The following is a 7,718-nucleotide window of genomic DNA, read 5'->3' as shown; positions in this document are numbered from 1 at the left end:
AACCAATCAGGGGATTGAAATACTGAAAGGATGGTAGGAAAAATACCGTACCCTGATTCCTTCATATCAGTATCACCGATGACAACATTAGCGGACTTGCCGCTCTTCTCATGTTCACGCTCCTCAAAGCGGTTAGGACACTTTGGAGCCCAGTGATTAGGATCACCGCAGACATGGCAAAGTCCCTTCCCCTTCTTATGAGAATTCTTCTTGAAGTTGGTAGAATGTGATGGCTTGTTCTTTGTATCAAACTTGCCTTTGCCCTGAATTTTGTTCTTATTGTTTTTATACTTGTTGGGCTGGGAGTTCTTCTTCTGTACCATGTGGGCACTAGAACCTCCCTCAGCAACTCGAGCACGTGTGTCCTTTGCTCTCGCCTTCTCTTCAACATCAAGAGTACCAATGAGATCCGCAACGGAAAACTCCTGTCTCTTGTGTTTTAGGGAAGTAGCAAAATCGTTCCACGAAGGTGGAAGCTTGGCAATGATGCCTCCGGCAACAAATTTGTCCGGCAACACACACTTGAAGTACTCAAGTTCTTTTGCGAGCGACTGTATCTCATAAGCCTGCTGTACAACAGGGCGCTCATCAGTCATCTTGTAGTCATAGAATTGCTCCATGACGTAAAACTCGTTGCCGGCGTCCGAGGCACCAAACTTGGCCTCGAGCGCAGCCCACATGTCCTTGCCGTTGTCAAACGACATATACGAATCCACAATGGAGTCATCAAGACACTCAGAAGAGCGCCTTTAAAGAGGGTATCGATCTTCTCAAAAGCTTCCAGCTGTGTTGGATTAAGATCGCCCTCAGGCTTGCCCTTGGTGGCATCATAGCAGCCCATGGTCTGAAACCAGTAGACTGCTCTCGTGCGCCACCTCTTATATTGCTCCCCCTTAAAGGCGGGCGGTTTTAGATGCGCAGCAAAACCACTCGGAGTAAATTGCCTATAATCAGGTTTTTGGATTGTTGGAAATATGAGCAAATTACTACGAGATTTAATCCGAATAAACAGAATATAAATCATGACCACAACAGCAGAGATTAAACTAATCATGTGAACTAGCATAGCAGATGAACATATCACATCTAGGGCACATACTAGAAACATGAATTCTACCACGATCTCGAACAGGAAGGATAGAATCACATACGGTGCAGCCGGTGCAGCACCGCCGGCGTTGATGTTGTCGCCCATGTCGTCGAGGATGAGGTTGCCGAGGTCGGGGAAGAAGTCGTTGTTCACGAAGTCGTCGCTGCCAGCAGTCGCGCGAGTGCGCTCCCCAAAAACCTGATCGCCCCTCTCCCGTACAGGATCACGAGAGGCGGGGTTTCGGAGGCCTGCTGTCCCTCCTCGCGGTGCACGATGGAAGGAGGGATGGAGAAGACTAGCTTGGCGGCGCAATGATCTGGAACGGTGATGAGAAACCATACGAAGCAGTAGCTAGGGTAGACGTCTGCCTGACTATATATTGCGGGCCGGGTAGGTCGTGGGAGTAAACCCCACGTCCGAGTCGTCACGATCCAAAAGAATCGGAAACGGTTCAGTAATTAACGCGTCCGTTAATTATTAATTAATGACTCATTAATTTTCCCATGCAGCAAAAATATAGACAACGTGCATAGCTCTGTCCTCAGCTCGGCTCAATCCCGCAACCCGCGGCGCGTCGTGACGAGGCATGGCGAGGCGGGCGAGGAGGAGGAGCGCGCGTGTAGGTCTCCTCTTCTGATGCTCATACAAGTGGTAGAAGAGCTCACCTTATAAATAGGTGCAACTCTCTCTCAACTTCCAAGGTGGGACTAAACTTTAGCCTCACTCACTCCACTCACATGTGTGCATGAATGGGCCAAGAGAATTTCAAAATTTTAGTTGGGCTTTGGGCCAAAGGCCTACTAGCAAAATTCCAACAATCCCCCACAAAGTCTCATTGGCACATCTCATCATTTAGTTCCAAAACAATCCCCCACGTCCGAGTCGTCACGATCTTGATGTACTACCGTCCAAGGGCTTCGCCTAAGCACCGCTACAATATTATCGAGGATTATGGTGGAAGGGGGCACCGCACACGGCTAAGAATATGATCACGTGGATCAACTTGTGTCTATGGGGTGCCCCCTGCCCCCGTATATAAAGGAGCAAGGGGGAGGCTGGCTGGCCCTTGTGGGCGCGCCAAGGAGGAGTAGGATTCCTACTCCTAGTTGGAGTAGGTTTCCACCTTTCCTAGTCCAACTAGGAGAAGGGGGGAAAGGGGGGAAGTGGGGAAGGAAGGGAGAGAGGGGCCGTGCCCCAAACCCCTTGTCCAATTCGGACTGGGCTTGGGAGAGGCGCGCGCCACCTCCTGGTCCTTTCCACTAAGGCCCATTAAGGCCCATTGCTTCTTCCTCGTATTCCCGTAACTCACCGGTACCTCCAAAAATACCCAAATCACTCGGAACCTTTCCGATGTTCGAATATAGTCGTCCAATATATCAATCTTTACGTATCGACCATTTCGAGACTCCTCGTCATGTCCCCGATCTCATCCGGGACTCCGAACTCCTTCGGTACATCAAAACTCATAAACTCATAATATAACTATCATCGAAACCTTAAGCGTGCGGACCCTACGGGTTCGAGAACAATGTAGACATGACCGAGACACGTCTCCGGTCAATAACCAATAGCGGAACATGGATGCTCATATTGGCTCCCACATATTCTATGAAGATCTTTATCGGCCAGACCGCATAACAACATACTTTGTTCCCTTTGTCATCGGTATGTTACTTGCCCGAGATTCGATCGTCGGTATCTCAATACCTAGTTCAATCTCGTTACCGGCAAGTCTCTTTACTCGTTCCGTAATACATCATCTCGCAACTAACTCATTAGTTGCAATGCTTGCAAGGCTTATGTGATGTGCATTACCGAGAGGGCCCAGAGATACCTCTCCGACAATCGGAGTGACAAATCCTAATCTCGAAATACGCCAACCCAACATTTGCCTTTGGAGACACCTGTAGAGCTCCTTTATAATCACCCAGTTACGTTGTGACGTTTGGTAGCACACAAAGTGTTCCTCCGGCAAACGGGAGTTGCATAATCTCATAGTCATAGGAACATGTATAAGTCATGAAGAAAGCAATAGCAACATACTAAACGATCGGGTGCTAAGCTAATGGAATGGGTCATGTCAATCACATCATTCTCCTAATGATGTAATCCCGTTAATCAAATGACAACTCATGTCTATGGTTAGGAAACATAACCATCTTTGATCAACGAGCTAGTCAAGTAGAGGCATACTAGTGACACTCTGTTTGTCTATGTATTCACACATGTATTATGTTTCCGGTTAATACAATTCTAGCATGAATAATAAACATTTATCATGATATAAGGAAATAAATAATAACTTTATTATTGCTTCTAGGGCATATTTCCTTCAGTCTCCCACTTGCACTAGATTCAATAATCTAGTTCACATCGCCATGTGATTCAACACTAATAGTTCACATCACCATGTGATTAACACCCATAGTTCACATTGTCATGTGACCTATACCCAAAGGGTTTACTAGAGTCAGTAATCTAGTTCATATCGTTTATGTGATTAACACCCAAAGAGTACTAAGGTGTGATCATGTTTTGCTTGTGAGATAATTTTAGTCAATGGGTCTGTCACATACAGATCCGTAGGTATTTTGCGAATTCTATGTCTACAATGCTCTGCACGGAGCTACTCTAGCTAATTGCTCCCACTTTCAATATGTATCTAGATCGAGACCTAGAGTCATCCAGATCTGTGTCAAAACTTGCATCGACGTAACTTTTTACGATGAACCTTTTTGTCACCTCCATAATTGAGAAATATTCCACTAAGGATATTTTTGACCGCTGTCCAGTGATCTACTCTTAGATCACTATTGTACTCCCTTGCTTAACACAGTGTAGGGTATACAATAGATCTGGTACACAGCATGGCATACTTTATAGAACCTATGGCTGAGGCATAGGGAATGACTTTCATTCTCATTCTATTTTCTGCCGTGGTCGCACTTTGAGTCTTACTCAATTTCACACCTTGTAACACAGGCAAGAATTCTTTATTTGACTGTTCCATTTTGAACTACTTCAAAATCCTGTCAAGGTATGTACTTATTGAAAAAAAACTTATCAAGCGTCTTGATCTATCTCTATAGATCTTGATGCTCAATATGTAAGCAGCTTCACCGAGGTTTTCTTTGAAAAAATCCTTTTAAACACTCCTTTATGCTTTGCAGAATAATTCTACATTATTTCCGATCAACAATATGTCATACACATATACTTATCAGAAATGCTGTAGTGCTCCCACTCACTTTCTTGTAAATACAGGCTTCACCGCAAGTCTGTATAAAACTATATGCTTTGATCAACTTATCAAAGCGTATATTCCAACTCCGAGATGCTTGCACCAGTCCATAGATGGATCGCTGGAGCTTGCATATTTTGTTAGCACCTTTAGGATTGACAAAACCTTCTGGTTGTATCATATACAACTCTTCTTTAAATCCATTAAGGAATGTAGTTTTGTTTATCCATTTGCCAGATTTCATAAAATTGCGGCAATTGCTAACATGATTTGGACAGACTTAAGCATCACTACGAGTGAGAAAATTTCATCGTAGTCAACACCTTGAACTTTGTCAAAAACATTTTTCGACAAGTCTAGCTTTGTAGATAGTAACACTACTATCAGCGTCCGTCTTCCTCTTGAAGATCCATTTATTTTCTATGGCTTGCCGATCATCGGGCAAATCCATCAAAGTCCATACTTTGTTCTCATACATGGATCATATCTCAGATTTCATGGCCTCAAACCATTTCGCGGAATCTGGGCTCATCATCGCTTCCTCATAGTTCGCAAGTTCGTCATGGTCTAGTAACATGACTTCTAGAACAGGATTACCGTACCACTCTAGTGTGGATCTCACTCTGGTTAACCTACGAGATTCGGTAGTAACTTGATCTGAAGTTACATGATCATTATCATTAGCTTCCTCACTAATTGGTGTAGTAGTCACAGGAACAGATTTCTGTGATGAACTACTTTCCAATAAGGGAGAAGGTACAATTACCTTATCAAGTTCTACTTTCCTCCCACTCACTTCTTTCGAGAGAAACTCCTTCTCTAGAAAGGATCCATTCTCTGCAACGAACATCTTGCCTTCGGATCTGTGATAGAAGGTGTACCCAACATTTTTCTTTTGGGTATCCTATGAAGATGCACTTCTCCGATTTGGGTTTGAGCTTATCAGGTTGAAACTTTTTCACATAAGCATTGCAACCGCAAACTTTAATAAACGACAGCTTAGGTTTCTTGTCAAACCACAGTTCAGATTGTGTTGTCTCAAGGGACTTAGATGGTGACTTAGATGGTGCCCTTTTAAACGTGAATGCAGTTGTCTTTAATGCATAACCCCAAAACGATATTGGTAGATCGGTAAGAGACGTCATAGATCGCACCATATCTAATAAAGTACGGTTATGACGTTCGGACACACCATTATGCTGTGGTGTTCCAGGTGGCGTGAGTAGTGAAACTATTTCACATTGTTTTTAACTGAAGGCCAAACTTGTAACTCAAATATTTTACTTCTGCGATCATATCGTCGAAACTTTCATTTTTGTTACGATGATTCTCCACTTCACTATGAAATTCTTTGAACTTTTCAAATGTTTCAGACTTGTGTTTCATCAAGTAGATATACTCATATCTGCTTAAATCATCTGTGAAGATCAGAAAATAATGATACCTGCCACGAGCCTCAATATTCATCGGACCACATACATCAGTATGTATGATTTCCAACAAATCTGTTGCTCGCTCCATTGTACTGGAGGACGGAGTCTTAGTCATCTTGCCCATGAGGCATGGTTCGCAAGCATCAACTGATTCATAATCAAGTGATTCCAAAAGCCCATCAGTATGGATTTTCTTCATGCGCTTTACACCAATATGACCTAAATGGCAGTGCCACAAATAAATTGCACCATCATTATTAACTTTGCATCTTTTGGTTTCAATATTATGAATATGTGTATCACTATGATCGAGATCCAACGAACCATTTTCATTGGGTGTGTAACCATATAAGGTTTTATTCATGTAAACAGAACAACAATTTATTCTCTTACTTAAATGAATAACCGTATTGCAATAAACATGATCAAATCATATTCATGCTCAACGCAAACACCAAATAATACTTATTTAGGTTCAACACTAATCCCAAAAGTATAGGGAGTGTGCGCTGATGATCATATCAATCTTGGAACCACTTCCAACACACATCGTCACTTCACCCTTAACTAGTCTCTGTTTATTCTGCAACTCCCGTTTCGAGTTACTAATCTTAGCAACTGAACTAGTATCAAATACTGAGGGGTTTCTATAAACACTAGTAAAGTACACATCAATAACATGTATATCAAATATACTTATGTTCACTTTGCCATCCTTCTTATCCGCCAATCACTTGGGATAGTTCCGCTTCCAGTGACCAGTCCCTTTGCAGTAGAAGCACTCAGTTTCAGGCTTAGGTCCAGACTTGGGTTTTTCACTTGAGCAGCAACTTGCTTGCCGTTCTTCTTGAAGTTCCCCTTTCTTCCCTTTGCCCTTTTCTTGAAACTAGTGATCTTGTCAACCATCAACACTTGATGTTTTTCTCGATTTCTACCTTCGTCAATTTCAGCATTATGAAGAGCTTGGGAATCGTTTCCGTTATCCCTTGCATATCATAGTTCATCACGAAGTTCTACTAACTTGGTGATGGTGACTAGAGAATTCTGTCAATCACTATTTTATCTGGAAGATTAACTCCCACTTGATTCAAGCAATTGTAGTACCCAGACAATCTGAGCACATGCTCACTAGTTGAGCGCTTCTCCTCCAACTTTTAGCTATAGAACTTGTTGGAGACTTCATATCTCTCAACTCGGGTATTTGCTTGAAATATTAACTTCAACTCCTGAAACATCTCATATGGTCCATGACGTTCAAAACGTCTTTAAAGTCCCGATTCTAAGCCGTTAAGCACGGTGCACTAAACTATCAAGTAGTCATCATATTGAGCTAGCCAAACGTTCATAACGTCTACATCTGCTCCTGCAATAGGTCTGTCACCTAGCGGTGCATCAAGGACATAATTCTTCTGTGCAGCAATGAGGATAAACCCCAGATCACGGATCCAATCCGCATCATTGCTACTAACATCTTTCAACACAATTTTCTCTAGGAACATATCAAAATAAACATATGAAAGCAACAGCGTGAGCTATTGATCTACAACATAGATATGCTAATACTACCAGGACTAAGTTCATGATAAATTAAAGTTCAATTAATCATATTACTTAAGAACTCCCACTTAGATAGACATCCCTCTAATCCTCTAAGTGATCACGTGATCCAAATCAACTAAACCATGTCCGATCATCACGTGAGATGGAGTAGTTTCATTGGTGAACATCACTATGTTGATCATATCTACTATATGATTCACGCTCGACCTTTCGGTCTCCGTGTTCCGAGGCTATATCTGTATATGCTTGGCTCGTCAAGTATAACCTGAGTATTCCGCGTCTGCAACTGTTTTGCACCCGTTGTATTTGAACATAGAGCCTATCACACCCGATCATCACGTGGTGTCTCAGCACGAAGAACTTTCGCAACGGTGCATACTCAGGGAGAACACTT

The sequence above is a fragment of the Triticum urartu genome, chromosome 7 (assembly GCF_003073215.2).
Source record: "Triticum urartu cultivar G1812 chromosome 7, Tu2.1, whole genome shotgun sequence".
Taxonomy (NCBI): domain Eukaryota; kingdom Viridiplantae; phylum Streptophyta; class Magnoliopsida; order Poales; family Poaceae; genus Triticum; species Triticum urartu.
This window is presented reverse-complemented; position numbering follows the sequence as displayed.